Source organism: Labeo rohita, chromosome 7 (genome assembly GCF_022985175.1).
Source record: "Labeo rohita strain BAU-BD-2019 chromosome 7, IGBB_LRoh.1.0, whole genome shotgun sequence".
NCBI classification, from domain to species: Eukaryota; Metazoa; Chordata; class Actinopteri; order Cypriniformes; family Cyprinidae; genus Labeo; species Labeo rohita.
In genome coordinates this window covers 29513796-29531751 of record NC_066875.1, presented here as the reverse complement: position 1 = coordinate 29531751, position 17956 = coordinate 29513796, and the positions used below count along the sequence as shown (strand labels likewise).

Here is a 17956-nt window from a genome sequence, read left to right as displayed (position 1 = left end):
GTAATATCACAAGCAATATTTGAATTAATACATTTGTTCTGTTCATAAAATGTTAAATGAATACTGTTGTAGACTAGAGACATTACACAGCTGCTTGTTCCACCCACCTTAGAGATTCTGTGACACTTTAGAGACAAAGTAGAGTACATTTGCATGTTGTATATATATGTAGAGAATTTGTCACTCATGGTACCCTGCTCTAGGAGACGGTCTCTGAGACGCAGAAAGAAGAAAGGAACAGAGAGCTGATGGCAGACTGAGCAATGGATTTGTGAAAAGGCTTGGGAGGGGAGCTCATGATGAGAGTAAGAAAGTAGAATAGATAGACAGCCGAGCTGTCAGACGTATAGACACTGAGGAGAGGATTTAATAAATATGTGCATGTAGGGGGAGGGATGAGAGAAAGATGGAAATTTGATGAGCAGCTTTGGTCCCGTTGCCACCGTCTTCACAAGCTCCCTCACCCCCAAACCTCTCTTTTTCTCTTTCTCTCGCAGCCTTTCTGTGTATCACCCAGGAGAGGAATGCACATCTGCTTAACATGCAGCAGATATAAACAACCACTCACACTGACATTAAGAAAGAGACTCTATAGGGTGAGCAGCTGAAAAAGATCTGCAAAGTCTTTGATGCATTTCTCTTTCATAACAGGGGTTTGAATATATATTTTTGGATATTTTTGGATATATTTTGAATATATTTACAGTAAAAAAAAATATAGGCTGTAAAAAATCTGGCAGCTGTGGTTGCTATGAATTCACCATGAAAATACAGTGGCAATACTAAGCATTTTATGGGATTCTTTTTTGCATGTATATTTTACAACTTATGTTTAGGTAGTATAATGTAAATATACCAATGAACTTCCAAAACCTGCATATACCTTAAAATGTGCACATAACTATACAGGTGGTAAAATATGCCATCAGGGGTGATACACACAAAGACAAAACATCTTGTCAGGTTTGGCATACAGTGCCCTCCATTAGTATTGGCACCCTTGCTGTGAAAATATATCTACATTGTTTATCCTTTTGATCTTTCATTAAAAAATGACAAAATTCTAACCTTTCATTGACCTAAAACAATTGAAAGTGGGGGGAAAATCCATTATGAAATAAATGTTTTTATCTGATGCATGTTAGCCACAATTATTGGCACCCCTACAAATTCCTAACAGTAAAATATTTCTGAAGTATATTCTCTTCCATATATCGTTTTAGAACACCAGGGTGACTAAAAATTGTCCAATCATGAGTTCCTGTTCCACAGGATTATAAATAAGAGGAACACAAAGTCCAAATTCCCTTATCATCTATCACAAGGAGTAAAACCAAAGAATATAGCTCTGATTTTATATACTCACAGCTGGAGAACTGCAGAGATTAGCTGAGTCTTGGGATCAGAAAGCCTAAAAAAAATATCAAACAGCCCCTGCATCACCACATGTTGTTTAGAGGTTTCAAGAAAAATCCTCCTCGCTCATCCAAAAACAAACTCCAGCATATTCATTTGTCAGACATGACTGGAACTTCAATCGCCACTGGCTTCTATCATCAGATGAAACTCAAAAAAGAGCTTTTTGATGGGTTTGGTGCAAACAGGGATAAAACGTACCCCATGTCCACGGTTAAATATTCTGCTGGATCTTTAATGTTGTGGGCCTATTTTTCTGCCGGACGTTCTAGACATTTTGTTCAGACACATGCCATCATAGATTCTATCAAATACCAACAGATAAAAAATCTAAACCTCAGTGGCGGCTCCAGGATTTTTTTTTGTTGGGGGTGCTAAGGGGGGGCTTAACAGTTCAGAGGGAGTGCTAAAAAGCTAATTCAGCTGATAGAATTTAATGAACGCCTAAGCTACGGCTATCTAAATAGCATACAAATTCAGACATAATTGTGTTTTTTTATATACCGCAGCTTTGAAAAAGGCATATTTTACATTTTTTTATTTAGTCATTTTTTCCAAGTGTCAGTCACTCTCAATGCCAACTGGCAGGAAAACATGGTAAATTATAACCTTTATTTATTATTATTTTTTTTTGTTACAATAGATAAAGTGCAACAATTCATAAAACTATTTCCACACAGTGGCACAGCGGATGGGCACGCAGGGGATGCACTGCAGTGGGGCCCTCGATAACCCTTCGTTTGCTGAGTTGCGTCATATCATATGTCAACGATAGCCAGAGATATCGTCAAAAGCATCAACTATTGGCAATATTAAGAGGATTAACTATTTCCAATTAATTTAAGCCTGCTACATTCTTCTTATTATTAGGCCTATTATTATTATTAGATTACTTTTATTATTAAATTACATGCCCGCAATAATTTCATAGCGCATCAGCGCATTACGCGCTGTGAGGATAATAAATTATTAGGCTATTACTCCTCATTGAAAATGTTTTAATTTTTTTAAAAACAGGTCTGTTAATTTATACAATAAATTATAGGCCTATAATTAAAAATATCAACACTGCATAAAAACAATCTTTTTCATAAAGCATAAAGTTTGCGCATGTCTTGTTTGTGTTGGTTGACCCCTCCCCCCATAATCTAAATTGTTGATAGACCACATATTAGGCACTTTTTTTTTTTGTTTGTTTAGGTTTTTAATGTGGGGGGTGGGGGCTGTGCCGGGGCTAACCACATTTCTGATGGGGATATAGCCCCGTCCAGCCCCACCCTAGCGCTGCCACTGCTAAACCTGACTGCCTCTGTTAGAAATCTTATAACGGGCCGTGGTTGGATCTTCCATCAGGATCCAAAACAAACATCAAAATCAACACAAAAATGTGTCACTGAGCACAAATGAAGCTTCACCCATGGCTATCCCAGTTTCCTGAACCCTACAGAAAATGAGAGGGATGAACTGAAGAGAAGAAGCACCAACATCTAAAGCATCTGGAGAGAATCTGTATGAAGGAATGGTCTTTGATCTCTTGTCAGGTGTTTCCAAACTCATCAGGCAATACATGAGAAAACTCAGAGTTGTTATCTTGGGAAAAGGATGTTGCAATAATTGGGTGCCAATATGTGTGGTGAACTAGAGAATTTTTTTTTTTTAATAGTGAGATATTTCTTTTTTTTTTTTTTTTTTTAACAGCCACCTCTGCTCATATTTACCAAGGGTGCCAATATTTGTGGAGGACACTGTGAATTTAACATATTGTGCATTATTATTAATAATAAGTTAATATTAAGTTTGAAAATCATTCAATATACACTGAAAAAAGTGTTTCAATAACACCAGTTAATGACAGATCACATTGGCACAAGAGTTTGGTCTGCTGTTGCTGTTGTCATGGTGATGTCAGTCTTGTTTAAGCAGATGTGACAGGTTGTTCAGCCGCTGTTTTACCTGCTCACTTTTCTTTTATGATTTTTGCAAACAGTGTGTGTTTGTAAGCACACGTGTCTATCCTTATGTATTTCTCACTGACAAATAAGCATGCTGGGTGTTATGAAGCATGTATGCTTTGCAACTGGTCAATATACCTGTGACCTACTTATGAGAAAACCACAACAATTCCTAAAAATGAATATTCTTTTCCGCTCTGTCACCATTACATCCTTTTAGATTGCCATATTGTCAGCCAGTGTCACTTTGGCCCCCTCATGGTGGCGAGATCTCAAGAACAGTGTGACAGCAATAAGCAAAGAAATACAGAGAAGAGGAAAGCAAAAGGAAGAAGAGGCCAGGCGTAGTAAATATTTATGAAGGGGGTGCTGATGCTCTCTGGCTGGGTGATGCGGCGCGTTGAAGTACATTAACAAACACAGTAAGCAGTCCGCATGAATCTTTTATATGCTTGGAGGTCAACGACAATAAAAGACAACAAAGGATTGCAGCAAGCACACACAGCAACCCTGAAATCAATCAGCTGTCAGCCCCCCCTCACTCTCTCTGCAGACCAACAGGATGTACCAAACTAACGGAAACCGAGCTGGAGCTATTGTCTGGAACGTCTGAAAGGATGGGTCTTATGTGCAGAGCCACAAATGTATTCTGACAAAAAACAAAAATATATATAAGAGCTGGATTTTGCAAATTTGCATGGATTATTGTATTGGATTATAAAGTTTATCAAAGAATTATCAAAAATTTACAGGTAATTTACTCACCCCCTTGTCATCATTCATGTCTTTCTTTCTTCACTCATAAAGAAAGTGTTTATATTTCCTGAGGAAAACATTTCAGGATTCCTCTCCATATAGTGGACTTCCATGGTGCCCGTGAGTTTGAACTTCCAAAATGCAGTTTCAAAGGGCTCTAAACAATCCCAGCCAAAAAAAAATAAAAATAAATATTACTATTTACAGGGTAGGTCGAGAAACTCCCATCTCATTTTCTCCTCCAACTTCAAAACCTACTACTGTTTGGTAATACTTTATTTTGATAGTCTGCTTTAGACATTTTACTACAGTAAGTAACTTCGCAGCTGCATGTCAACTAGTCATTATAGTAGACTGTCTGCTTAATATCTTCTAATACTCTTCTAAACTTTGCAAGTATATGTCAACTTATTCTACTAACCCTAAACCTAACCTAAGTCTGCTCTGAGAGTTAGTAGACATGTAGTTGCAAATTAATGAGAATTAGTTGACATGTAGTTGCTTATAGTTAGTAGAATGTCTAAAGTGGACTATCAAGATAAAGTGTAACCCACTGTTTTACCTGTTTTGTAAAGGGCATTTGATCTTCTTTGCATGTTCATTTTGTAAACACTGGGCCAGTACTTCTGCAGCAATTTAGGATGTTAAATAAGAAAATAAGATGGGAATTTTTCAACATACCCTAACTGTATTTACCCGGATTACACAGACTGTGCATGCACATCGCAGAGCTAGACAAGATGAGCATTTGAGTTTAAAAAGCATATAAAGTGTACATTTTTTTTTTAGAAAATAACCCATAACTTAAAAAAATTTAAATTATTAAATTAAAAATTGCTTAAAATAACTTTACTATGTATGACCTTTATTCCTTGGCTGGGATTGTTTAGAGCCCTTTGAAGCCTCATTTAAACATTTTGGAAGTTCAACTTCACGGGCACCATCGAAGTCCACTATATGGAGAAAACTCCTGAAATGTTTTCCTCAAGAAATATAATTTCTTCACGACTGAGGAAAGAAAGACATCTGACAAGACGGTGAGTAAATTATCTGTGCATTTTTGTTCTAGAAGTGAACTTTTCCTTTGCACACACTGCACACACACAAAAGGAGAATGAAAAAATCTAAATAAAGTTTTGTGACTTGTAGTTTTTTGTTTCATTTTCTTTGACTTATTATAGCATTTAAAGGGATAGTCCACCAAAAATTTAAATTTTGTCATTATTAACTCTCATGTCGCTCAAAACCTGTATGATGTTGTTGTATCTGTGGAACATAAAAGAAGATTATTAGAAATTTTAAAAAGATTTTTTGTTTTTGTTTACAATAGTAGCCAATGGTAATCAAACATTCTTCAAAATATAGGAAGAAAATCATACAGGTTTGAAACAATGTGTGGGCGAGTAAACGATAACAGAATTTTAATTTTGGGTCAGCTATTCCTGGAAATGTCTTGTATTTCCTTCTAGATGTGTTCTAGAATTTTATTGGATTTATTGCTTTAAATCATTTCTATCCACAACTCTCTTTTTTCTACGCTGAGTGTTTTCCATTAAGGTGATAATCACAAAAGAACACTGGAGCATCAAAAGGGGCATCATCACTGTCTGAGAGAAAATGAGAAGCTGCAGTGGACTATAAATATCCAGGGTCTATCTTATCTCTGTCATTCAGTTTTCTTTGTTGAATTACTGAAACTACAAATACCTTAAGAACAATGCCCTCTTTTCCTCTCGGTGGCTCAGGTCAGCACACACACACACACACACACACACACAGAGAGAGACACATACACAGAGTGAGATAACATCAGCCATCTTTGTGTTGAGCATTTCCAAACTGCCTTTTTCCTCTCACTTGTAATTCTTCTGCAGCTGTGGAGGAGCAAAGAAACTGCAGTCCCTGAGGATTACTCTGACTGTGGTGACTCAAGAACTGAATGGACCATTTTCCAGACCCAAGACTGCCCTTTCTTCAGGACTGTTTTTGGCTTACAATAAAACGACAGAGGGAAATAGAGTTCATAGACATTATTTCAGCATAAGCATTCCTGTTTGCAGCTGTGGTTTGAGATTGACAGGTAAAGAAGCTATGGAGTAGAAGACAAATCTTTGTTAATCTAGTTCAAAAACAAAGAAACAAACAATAAATAAAAATATTTATATATTATTATAAAAGTTAAATATTATTTTAATAAGAATAAAATGACAGAAAGTAGAACAATAGCTGAGGGCATTTATTTGTGGTAGCTAGGATGACATGTCATATCTAACTAAAACAACCAAACACAGATATAAAAAGACTAAAAAGACTCCCACACTTCCCCGAGAGAGCTGTCAAGATAAAAGATTAGGCTTTTAAAGTTGTTCTAAAGGCTTTTGTTTCTTAGCTTTAGCATATTTTAAAAGGAGGTAGTTAATTCAACATCAGAGCACTGTGTGCTGGAAGAGTGTGTGGGTGCATAATCACAAGCATTTTGTGACTGTTGGCGCAGCTTGACATGTTTTTGCTGGGGAACTCATGAGGGTCATGGGGCTGGTCATTAGGATTGCTTCCAGATGGATCGTGGGTAGTGATGCAGTACAGTGGCAGTGTACATGATCATTGTCATGCTCCTTCACTCTGCAAACTGACTCATTGTGTTAATCTGTGCACCACATGCACATGTTCTACTAAGAGAGATGTCAGTGTCTCTAATAATGGGTCTCTCGGGAAAAACTATTCACAGAGGCAGCAAATTCAAAAAAATAACAATAGCTGATTTGAAGCATGGAAACTTACATTCACTTGTAAATGTTAAATATGCTTATCGAAACCTTCATTGTTTGATTTAATGTGTTTTTTAATAGCTTTTGAGGAACAATGTTGATTATTAAAAGCCATTGATTTTTGGAATGTTGTCTTGAACCTGGAATATTCCTAAAAAGTAATACATTTTTCCAAAGTATATACACAATAGCCTACTTTATTAGCTTAATTAGAGCTTTAATCAGGCAGAACACACACAAATACACATAGCTTCAATAATTTGCTAAACTAATTTCACATAATTTTTTTTTTACATAAAAACATTTTAAGTTGCTAGTTGATTAAAGTTGCAGTTTATTCATTGATTGATTGATTGAAGTTTATTTTAATGTTTTTTTTTTGCCTTTTCTTTCGTTAGCATACATACACATATTTATTTGTTTATTCCCCTTTTTCTCCTATTTCTAGTATATCCTCTTAATTTTTATTCTTTCTCTGTTAAATAAGTGAATTTTATTTAATCTGCCTCAAAATTATCAATATGATCAAAACCTTCCTGAAAAACCTGTAAAGGGCCTTTTAGTATAATTCTAATAATGTCACCTTTAGGTTGTGGTAGCCTTGTGTCTTTTTGCTGTGAAATCTTTAATAATTTCATAAAGTAAACAAGAGAATAACTTTTATATTGTTCGTAAAATTTCAATATACACATTTACAGTACTGAAGCAACTTATTAATTCCTCATACATGTTTTTTTTTTTTAATACATCGCAAAATGTTTCATATATGATACATGAAGTCTATCCCTCAGTCATCATTATATTACATTGCATTGCATGTTTTGCAAACTATACTTTAGAGCTTTAATAATAAAACCATGGATATTTAATGACTATCATCTTGCTAGGCATATTATTGGGTAATATACAGTCAAAACTAATACTTATATGCATTTTATACACTATAAGATTTTTAACGCTTTTTAAAAAAGACTCTTCTGCTTACCATTTATTTGATCCAAAGTACAGCAAAAGCAGTAAAATTTTGAAATACTTTTACTATTTAAGATAACTGTTTTCTATTTGAATGTATTTTAAAATGTAATTTATTCCTGTTATTTTGCTGCTCAAAAAACATTTATTATTATATTATGTTGAAAACAGCTGAGTAGAATTGTTTCAGGTTTCTTTGACAAATTTATCTGAAATAGAAATCTTTTGTAACATCATAAAGGTCTTTATCATAACTTTTGGTCAATTTAAAGCATCCTATTAATTTCTATAATGCCTTTACCAAAAAATAAATAAATTAATAATAATAATAATAATGATAATAATAAACTATACTGACTTTTGAATGGTATAGTGTGTAATGTTACAAAAGTTTTTTATTTAAGATAAATGCTGATCTTTGGATCGTTGTATTCATCAAAGTATCCAGAAAAAAAAAAAAAACTCAGCTGTTTTAAATACTGATAATAATTATAATAGAAAATGTGCTTGAACACAAATCAGCATATTAGAAAGATAATGATTCTGTAAATTTAAATTCACAGGAATAAACCACAGGAATAAATTACATTTTATTCAAGTAGAAAACTTATTTTTAATAGTAAAAATATTTCAGTTTTTTTCTGTTTTTGCTGTACTTTGGAGCAAAAAAAAAAAAAAAAAAAAAAGGCTTGGTGAGCAGAAGAGACTTCTTTAAGAAACATTAAAAGTCTTACTGTTCAAAATTTTTTGACTGGTAGTGTATACTGTATGTAGTCTGTCTGCTATACTGTTATAAAAATCTGTTTTAAAGGTTACATTTAAAGCCATCAGAATTTCATCTTACATTTTGGCCATGTAAATAACAACAGCTGCAGCAAACTGCATATTTTTTGCTCAATTTGTGTCTGAAAGATATTTTTATGACTGTTATTTCACATGTCAGGCTTTACAAGGAGCACAACCTCTTATTTTTCAGGCAAAACAATGCACACTGTAAAGTCTGCAGACTTGCTCATATTTTCTGAAACGTTTACATATTGGTATTCTTACATTTGGTTTGGCAAAACATTTCACGCACTCCGGTTCCATCCGTATCTCCCCAATCCTGTAAACAAACTGCATGATTGAGCTCTGCAAATTACTTTTCAGGTTGTCAATCTTCGTGAACTAACCAATAATGCCTGTGGTATCTTGCCCTCCGCTTTCTTATTGGACGACGTGTCTTGAGTTTGATTGGTCCGTGCAGTGCCGTCAGTAGTGTTGTGCTGTCGCGATATTTCAGGCATATGTTCTGTCGCTGCAGCGCTGAAGCGGGCTGAGTGTGGGTGCTTGACTGCCAGTGGAGCCACCGTCTCTCTCTCAAGCGAAGTGCAACCTGAGATATCGAGGCTGTTTACGTTGTCTTTTAACTTTTGAAGGGCCCGAGGAACAGTGTGCTTGAATGTTGCAAAGGTGAGTGAATACTGCTTCTCTGCGTCCCGGCGAGTATGAGTGTTTTTGCTTATTTAGTTGCAGTGCTAACATGTCGACAGTGTAGTGCCTTTGAGTTGAGCATCAGGACTGCTAGCAGCTAGTCTCAGTCATTATAGTTCGTTTAACTCTTAATTGCTTGAAAATCAATAAATGAAAAACTGTAGTTCCCATAGCAACATCACTGTGCTCGTCCCTTTGACAGCATGTCCTTGCGACTGTCGGGGAATATAAAGAAGTTCCCGCACCCTTGCTAATCAGTGCTAGTGTGGAATAAGCAGAGTTAAAGCTCACATGTGTGTGATGACAGTTCTGTAAAATTGATAGAACAGAAACCTCTTGTTTCTGTACACGCTCTGCCAGTGTTTGTCTTGCGTGGACGTGGCGTGTGCTGTACTGTCAGTGGTCGGACTCTTACTGATAAAGAATCTTTGCAGGATTGCCTCCTTTGGGCATATAATGGTTTTGTTTACAAGATACTATAGATGCTTTGATAGCTACTTTTGGTTTGACTATCTGCGTTTTACCGAGATGACAGCAGTAACAGACTGTTCGGATATGTTACTGTCGCTTTTATAAGCTGAAGTGGTCCTTGGCATTGTGCAGAGATTACATGTTGAATGAGCACATACCTGAAAATAAAATTGACCTTAAGAATTGTGGTGGTTGATTGTTAATGTTTCCCAAAGATGTACTTGGTAATATTTTGATAATAATAATAATAATAAAAATAGACAAGATATGTAATTAAAACCATATGTACATATATATGTACATAAAAGTCTTTTACAAAAAAAAAAAATCTATTTTAATTCTACATGTGAACATGCATCTGTCATGAGGAGGATACAGTTGACTTGAGTGACTTGTTAATAATAATAACAACAACAGAAATAGTATGTTTACTTTATTTATTACACAGCTCTGTGGAATACTTGATTATGATTGGTCAGTGGTCAGTGGTCAGATATTTCCTAATAGATGCTGTCATTCACTGGTTGTTAGATTGCTCATCCAGGAAACTGAAATATAACAATATGTTTTCCAGTTTTCATTTAAATTTTTAGTAGTATTTGTGTTATGTGATTAGTTTTGTTTAGCTTTTTTTTAAAGTTCAGTTTTAGTTATTTTAGTACTTTAGCTTACACTTTAGCTTAAAAATGTTCATCTCTATTTATATATATTTTAATATTTATAATTTATCTGTTCTTTATTTTAGTTGCCAAAAATGATTTTTAACAGTTTTAGTTAACGATAACAACACATTGCTTTCCATTGATTTCCACAAAATTAACATGGTAAATATACAGTGCTTTTGCACCGGTGGAACCTTTTCATAATAACTAGTTCCCGCTTTTTGGCATGTTCGCACCGCAGGAAGTAGGAATGTATTTATTTATAGGATTTCCGTTTAGGGGAACTAAATTAGCTTCAACTTCAGAGTAGGATCTAAAACAGTTTTATAGGAACTAGCAGGGACGTAAGTCTACACTGATTGGCCAAATGCATATGAAACACCGGCTACTCTGCATTTTTAAAAAGCCGTGTAAAAATATTTACTCCACGAATATGGAAAACGTGGATATGTCCTACATGTCTAAAGTGTAAAGAAGGAATAAACCAGTCTTCTAAACTCACTGATTTTGCTTAAACAACTTAAAAATATTCTCCAAGCACAATAAACTGTAATGAAATTTATTCACATCTCTCAACAGAAAGGTTTTTGCAGGTTTTAATAAAATGTTAATTTATAGCAGTAATCATAATAAGCATATTTCCAGTACGTGCATCAGGTTTGCCCAGTATCATCAATTCACTTATCAGAATCCTTGCTCTGTAATCCTCTGCAAACTTCGACAGTTGGTCGAACCTACTCATTTGGTTCTTTTTGAGTCAGACGTGTTACTTCAGCTGTGCATCCTGCGTCATCATCCCGGAACTAAAGTTCAATTTAGTTTGATTTTGTGAACTGACTCGACCGGTTACTTCCTGAGAACCGGCTCAAAAGAATGATTTGTTCAAGAACCGAACATCACTAGTGTTGTGTTCTTTTATCAGCGTCGCTGATATGTAACACTGCAAGTTGTCATAGGAGATATGGTGATTTTTCGTGCGCGTTTAATAGCATAAATTGTGCGTTTACATTCCATCTTCGTTATCACAGAACCCACGACACACAACAAAAACATCTCTGATCATGGCGTCCTCCATTCACCAATTGTTGATGTTTGTAAATGCCGCCAATAAAGACGTCATTATCGGCCACTTCAGAGTTCCTGCGAATGCAACGAGGAAAACGGAGAAAGGGGGAAGCTGGTTCAAGGAAATGCAATAGTGGATTTTTAATTTTTTTTTTGCTGTTGGAGAGAATAGGAGTAATAATGTTTGCTATAGTCTCTCATGTAAATCTTATGAAGTTTAGCCTACTATAGTTTCCAATTTTCCACCTGGAAATGTAAAAAGCAACCATAAAGTGCAAAACCATTACGCTGAGTCTGATGTTGTAGTGAAAGACTTTTATATCAAGAAATGCTATGAATAGTTCATTGTTCATCCAGTTAGATTGCCACTAGAATAGCACCTAGCACCCAATTTTGAGTATGCATGCTCATTTGTGCACAGCAGACACCTGGACCAATAACAAATTGGCTGCGGTATGGGCTTTACATTAGCTAAGTGCTATCTGAAATGGCTACATGAGTCGGTTATAGTTTCAGGGATCAGGTGTTCAAAGGACAGAGCGGAGTCATCATATTTGAGCCGTGTGGAATTGGCAGACTGTCCATCTGATAGCCTCACTTGCAGAAAACAGTCCAGTCCAGTATAAGGTGAGATTTGTGGAGCTGTTTTTTTTAGCTGTAGCTTGTGAGAGCTTGAAAGAAAACAAATAGCTAGTGTGTGCTGCTCTTCTTTAAGTAGAGATCTTCATCCCCTCTCTGGAGTCACCGCTCGAGTGCCGAAGTGTGAATGGGGCAGTGAATGTATAGAAGTAGAGTAGCTGAATTCTTTGAATAAAAACAGAGTATTTTCATTGTAATATTTCACTGTAGGGGTGGGAAGTATGACCAAATTTGTACATCACAATATGAGTAATATAATTTTATAATAATGATAATGCTTTAAGTAGGGTTTTTATGATATCAGAGTTCTTGATACTCTTTAATACTGATTCTATATATATATATTTTAAATAATAATAATTTTATTTCACAATACAGCTATAAAATTACAGTCTTATTTTGTCCTTTTTTTAAACATTAAACCATCCAGTTTTCATTTTGCCAGAAAACTACTGGGAGCTTTTTTAGGTTTTCTTTTGTTGACACCAGCTGGTTTCTAAACACTTCTTAGTACAAGTTTGATAAGTTGTTTGGTGCATGTAGCGTTGCCAAAAATTACGTTATAGGTGACCCAAATGCAGAACCGATGCAAAGAAAAACATAAACTGCATGCATATAAAAGAAGTCTTGCGCTTAAGTGGTGCATATATTTATTAAATTAAATCACAGCCTTCTTAATTTGATAATTGCAGCCACATGACAATTTATTTTTATTTCAGTTTATCGTACCACTCTAATAGGGACAGAGAGTGTTCCTGACTTTGCTAATGCATCTTCAAACCTGTTAACTATCTGCCTAGACCTGTAAATGAGGCAAACAATTCTCAATGGCTCCGTCACGTTTCACTGTCTCTGATCAGCTTTATCGCATGCAGCACATTTGCACTCCAAAGAAAAGAATTAAAACAATCTAAATCCATTTTCTAACGTAAGCGTGACAAGTTGGTCTCCTCTGATAACAAAACACAGACTTCAATTTTGTTCAAAGGTGTGATCTCTTACCTTACTTGTCTTTTTATCAACCTCTTATCACAACTTATTATAATGGGACTGCTTCAAACCCCATAGTTCAGTTTGATTAAGAAGCATATGATATTTCGTCACACTAATTGTACTGGAAAGTGCATGAGGGAATTCTGGTTGATTTTGGCCAGGGGGGAAATTTGGAGCACAAAAGAGTGTAAAAGAGGGCAAGTAAATTGGCAGGAACTCTGACTCATTATGAGGCCTGATTTTCAAAAGGCCGCTGAGAGTACGTCAGTGTTCAGTGTCTCTGGCTGCATTGTTATGTGGGTGGAGGAAGAAGACCTTCAGCTGTTCATAACAAAAAAGCTCTGTCATAGTTATCATGTGGGGAAGTGTCTACAATGATAAAGTCATTGCAGACAAAGCATTCAGGCTGTTATTCACTACTGTTAGTAGTATTCAGGTTTTAACATGGAAAAAGCCACTATTCACCTGTTATAGAAGTAGTAGTTTGTTGATTTAAAAAGGCATTGTGTGCCATACATGAGCTGATGGAGTCTTCTCTCTGTAATGCTGTTGTAAACACATGGCCAGGGCTTCCTGTGGGGACTAATATCAGTCAATTGTGGGAAGTCGGTCTCACTTGGCCCTTGGCTGGACACTTCCTGAGCCCTTGGACACAGGGGCCACTCGTAATTTGGATCACTTGGATGCTCTTGATGACTGGAGAGCTGGCCAAGGAGCAGGGCTGGCGCAGGCCCTCCGCCAGCATCACTAATCCAGCGCTGCCACTCTCTCCCCCCACACAGCCAGGTTTGAAGGAAACTCGAGCGAAAGCTTGCTCTACCAAACTGGGACAGGAAACACTATGTATGTAAAGGGCGCTAATGGATTTCGGGCATCCGAGATCAATAAAACCAGGAGACAGAAAGGTTTATGGCTTTCTTGTAACCAATATGCTAACTGTGTCGCTGGCTTTGAAATTGACGTTTTTCTCAATTGAAGAATAGTTGGTTGTACTTCAGCTGTGTGCAGGGTCTTTTGTTTGTTTCCAATGAAATATATCCATAATTTTTGCGGAATCTGTTTATGAAGTAGGGACAAGATTTTTAAAAATTCATTTAATTTCTGTAGTAACTTTTTAAATGCTGTATTCACATGTTTTTTACACATGACGCTGAGATACTCTAAAGTTTTTTTTCATTGCTTTACATCTTTTGTACCAATAAATACAATGTGTTTAGACTTTGATCAGTTTTCAAAGATCAGTTTTGTTAGACTGTAATAATTCATTTTAAAAGTCATGCAAATGCTGTAAGAATGTAATTCAGTACGTTTGCCCAGGTTTTTTCACCGAATTGCAGTCTGGACATGTTGACACTAGTTTGCCAAAATTAGCCAGTTGATTGCGATTGTAGCTTGGCTTCATCCAGCGTGTATTCACGCTAGAATTGGCCTTGCCATTGTGAACTTGCTCTGATAGACGTATTGTGTAATGTATACTTAAAGGGATAGTTCACCCAAAAATGAAAATTCTGTCATTAATTACTCACCCTCATGTCGTTACAAAACTGCAAGTCCTTCGTTCATCTTTGGAACACAGTTTGACCCTGACCCTGCATAGATGCAGGAGCCGGCGTTCTGACCTAGTACATCCATCTCTCATAGTTCATCATCTGTAAATTCTGGTTTGAATAAGTAAGGCTGGGCAAAAAACTCATCCTCTCTGTCGAAATCTTTAGACACATTTACGAAGAATGTTTTATGTATTGGGTGCGTCTTCCTTGGCTTGTAAACAAAATGCAACTCATCCAGGTTCTATGTAGGGGTGTGTGATATTGACAAAAAAAAATTATATCTCTAAATTTTCTGGGTTTTTACTGAAAACAGTAATTAGACTTTTTTTGCTGAGTGTGTTATTGTGCTGGTATCTTAAAGACTACCGTGGACAGCTGACTCCTGAAGTTTTTAATATTCTCATGGTCAGTTCACACTGATAGAAATGTATCTTTCCCAGTAAATTTAAATAGATTTTTACATTTTTTGAGCACTAGTGTAGACTTCATGTAATGTATGTGTGCACTCTTTCGCACTCTTTTTGCACTCTTTTGAATGGTTTTTGCAAAATACTCGATAATGTCAAATCACACATCGTTAAAACGACAATTAAGTTTTTTTTCACAGACATATTGCACACCTCTAGTTCTACGTCAGATCGCTGGCTCCTGCATCAGCAGCACCACACACAGACGTTGTGGTACTGTTGCGAACACGCATCGAAAACTGACAAAATTTGTTGTGATAAATTGTTGAATAAACTCATTATTTTTGCTTTCTTTGTGCACAAAAAGTAATTTCTGAACCACTGATGTCACATGGACTATTTTAACAATGTCCTTACTACCTTTCTAGGCCTTAAACATGATAGTTGCTTGCTGTCAATGCAGGATCAGAAAGCATTCAAAATATCTTCTTTTGTGTTCTGAAGATGAACAAAGATCTTACAGGTTTGGAACGACATGAGAGTGAGGAATTAATGACAGAATTTTCATTTTAGGGTGAACTAACGCTTTAAATATACAGAACAATGTTGTTGCTTAATTATAACTGTGCAACATGCTCACTGTCACCGGAGGAACTGAATTTAATTCAGTCAGCAACGACAATAATCTTCATCCTCTCTCGTCTTCAGTTTCATATCCCCATTTCAAATATGCATTGACAAGTTTTTTGTGTGCATCTTGGGCTGTCTGTCAGCCTTTTTCTCTACAGTCAGTGTGCATAGCTAGCAGTCACTGCTGGATAATTTCTGTCTGTTTGGTAAATGACACTCATCTCATTGCGTAAGATCTGCTCTTAAAAGTCTTTTAAGCCCTGCATGTCAGAGGCCTTTAATGAAGCTGTTTTAGTGCAGCACTGTCTTCTTTTTTTTGCCTTTCAGGTCTGTTTTTTGCTTCTCTTTGAAATGCTGTGTTCTGTAGGCCACAAATTGGTTGTTAGACTCCTAACTAAATTGCCGCTCAAGTGTTAAGAATTTAAAAAAAAGGCTTTTTTTCTTTGTGTTTAATTTAAAATAAACATGTTCTGCAAGTTGTTCTTTTGCATTTTGCTTTGCAACCTAAATAAACAACAAAAAGCTTGTGTATTGTGATCTGAACTCACAGAGAGACTGTAGACATCTTGTTTGTTGTGCTACAGTACATAAGTAAAGTCATGTTCCTTTGGGATCATCTGAGGGGGGTTTGTTTATTCTGGCAGTTGAGCCCCTTGCTGTGTCACTCGGGGGCGCCTCCAACCCAGTTCACAAACGCACCCATTCTTATTTCAGTAATGCGCAGTCCAACTATCCTAACCTCAACAGTGCAAATCCCACCAGCCCTGTAACAAAGACCTTGGGCCCTGTCTGTTCGGGCATCAAGAAAAACAGTGTTTTAATAACAATACAGATGGTGTTGTTCTTTTTCTTATCTATTGTTTTAGCTGCTGAATGAACAAAGCAAAAGGAGGGGGTGTCAGAGGGTCCAGTCTAGCAATTATTATTTGGCAAAGCAGCCACCAGCCAGACTTTCTAAGTGCGTGCCAGCTTTGTGACGTTCTCAGAGTTATGGTAGTGATCAGACTGCACACACTGGGTTCTGATGGAGGAGTTCTCGTTGGCCTGCTACGTTTCCTGCTGTCCAATAAGCTGTCAAGCTATTGACATGACTGTTGGACATGTCACACCCCACCTGCTCTGCTCCGCCACCCAGCTGAGATCAGATGCAAGGGCCTGGACCCTTCCCAAGCTCTTGCTTTTTCAGTCTTTTTAGTGCTTCAGTGAGTTTTCAGTAGCACATGCCCGCTCGAGCTAGTCGAGGCATCGTTGACGGTTGAGTTGATCTATGAGTTACTGTCACACACCTGCACAGCCTCTGGCTTTTTGACGAAATTTGGTGCTTTAAAACCAAAATATATCACTTACAGGATTCCTGAAGTTCTTAGGAAAGCATTGGGGTTTTTTTCCCTCTAGCTTTCCAATTTTCGGGCCGAGGTGTGTTGCCCTCGGACCTCCTACAAGGAAATACTTTCACGCCATATCGCTTCTCGATAGTTTGCAGGTGTGAAGAGACTAAGAATGTGACCTTCTGTGAAAGACAAGGTGCAACTGTAGAGCTTTGCCTTGATCTTCAGCAAATACTGTACTGCTGATTATCTTAGCTTCTTAAAAACCATCAAAGGCTTGCGTCACATGAGAGCTTCTGTGTCTCATGACAAGCATGAACCCTTTGATTTCAGCTAATACAAAGAGAGTTTTGCAAATCTGTAATGCAGTTTTGATGTGCTGGGTTTACTGACTGAATATGGCGTATTTTTGAAAAGGACAGTTCTGCCCATACACTGCTGTTGGGCATTGTCAGTTCAATTTTGTTATTGCACTCTTCTCAATGCATGTTTTCTGAAAGAAGCTTTAGAAAGATCAATGCTTTAAACCCCCAGTGACAGTAGAAAGAAAAACTCCCTTCCTGCCTATATCATCTAAGGAGAAAAACACCATGACTGGGAACCCATCCTCTGGTTGATGCTTATTTGTCTTTTATAGTTCTAGCCATATAATTAAAGGACTTCAGCAGTTAAAGAGTACTGGAGGAGAGCTTTGAAGTCTTGGTGTTATTGAAGGGATGCAGAAAGTATGTGGCGTAGCTCCAATCACTATTTAGACCTCACAATTACCTCTTGAACAAATTCTTTTAATCAGTCAATAAAAAGATGGTTAAACTTACAATTAAGTTAGCCTCATGAGTCAGACTCATTTACATCAGTTGTTCAGAGTTACTCA

At 36.6% G+C, this 17956-nt stretch overlaps 1 protein-coding gene across 1 annotated transcript in view; it reads left to right on the top strand.

The window, feature by feature from the left end:
* Positions 1-9161: 9161 nt before the first annotated feature.
* Positions 9162-17956, top strand: part of glceb (glucuronic acid epimerase b) — a 60999-nt gene continuing 52204 nt past the window's right edge. The window contains exon 1 of the mRNA XM_051115277.1: positions 9162-9316. The gene's annotated coding sequence lies outside the window, so the exon portion shown is untranslated. The remainder of the gene's footprint in view (positions 9317-17956) is intronic.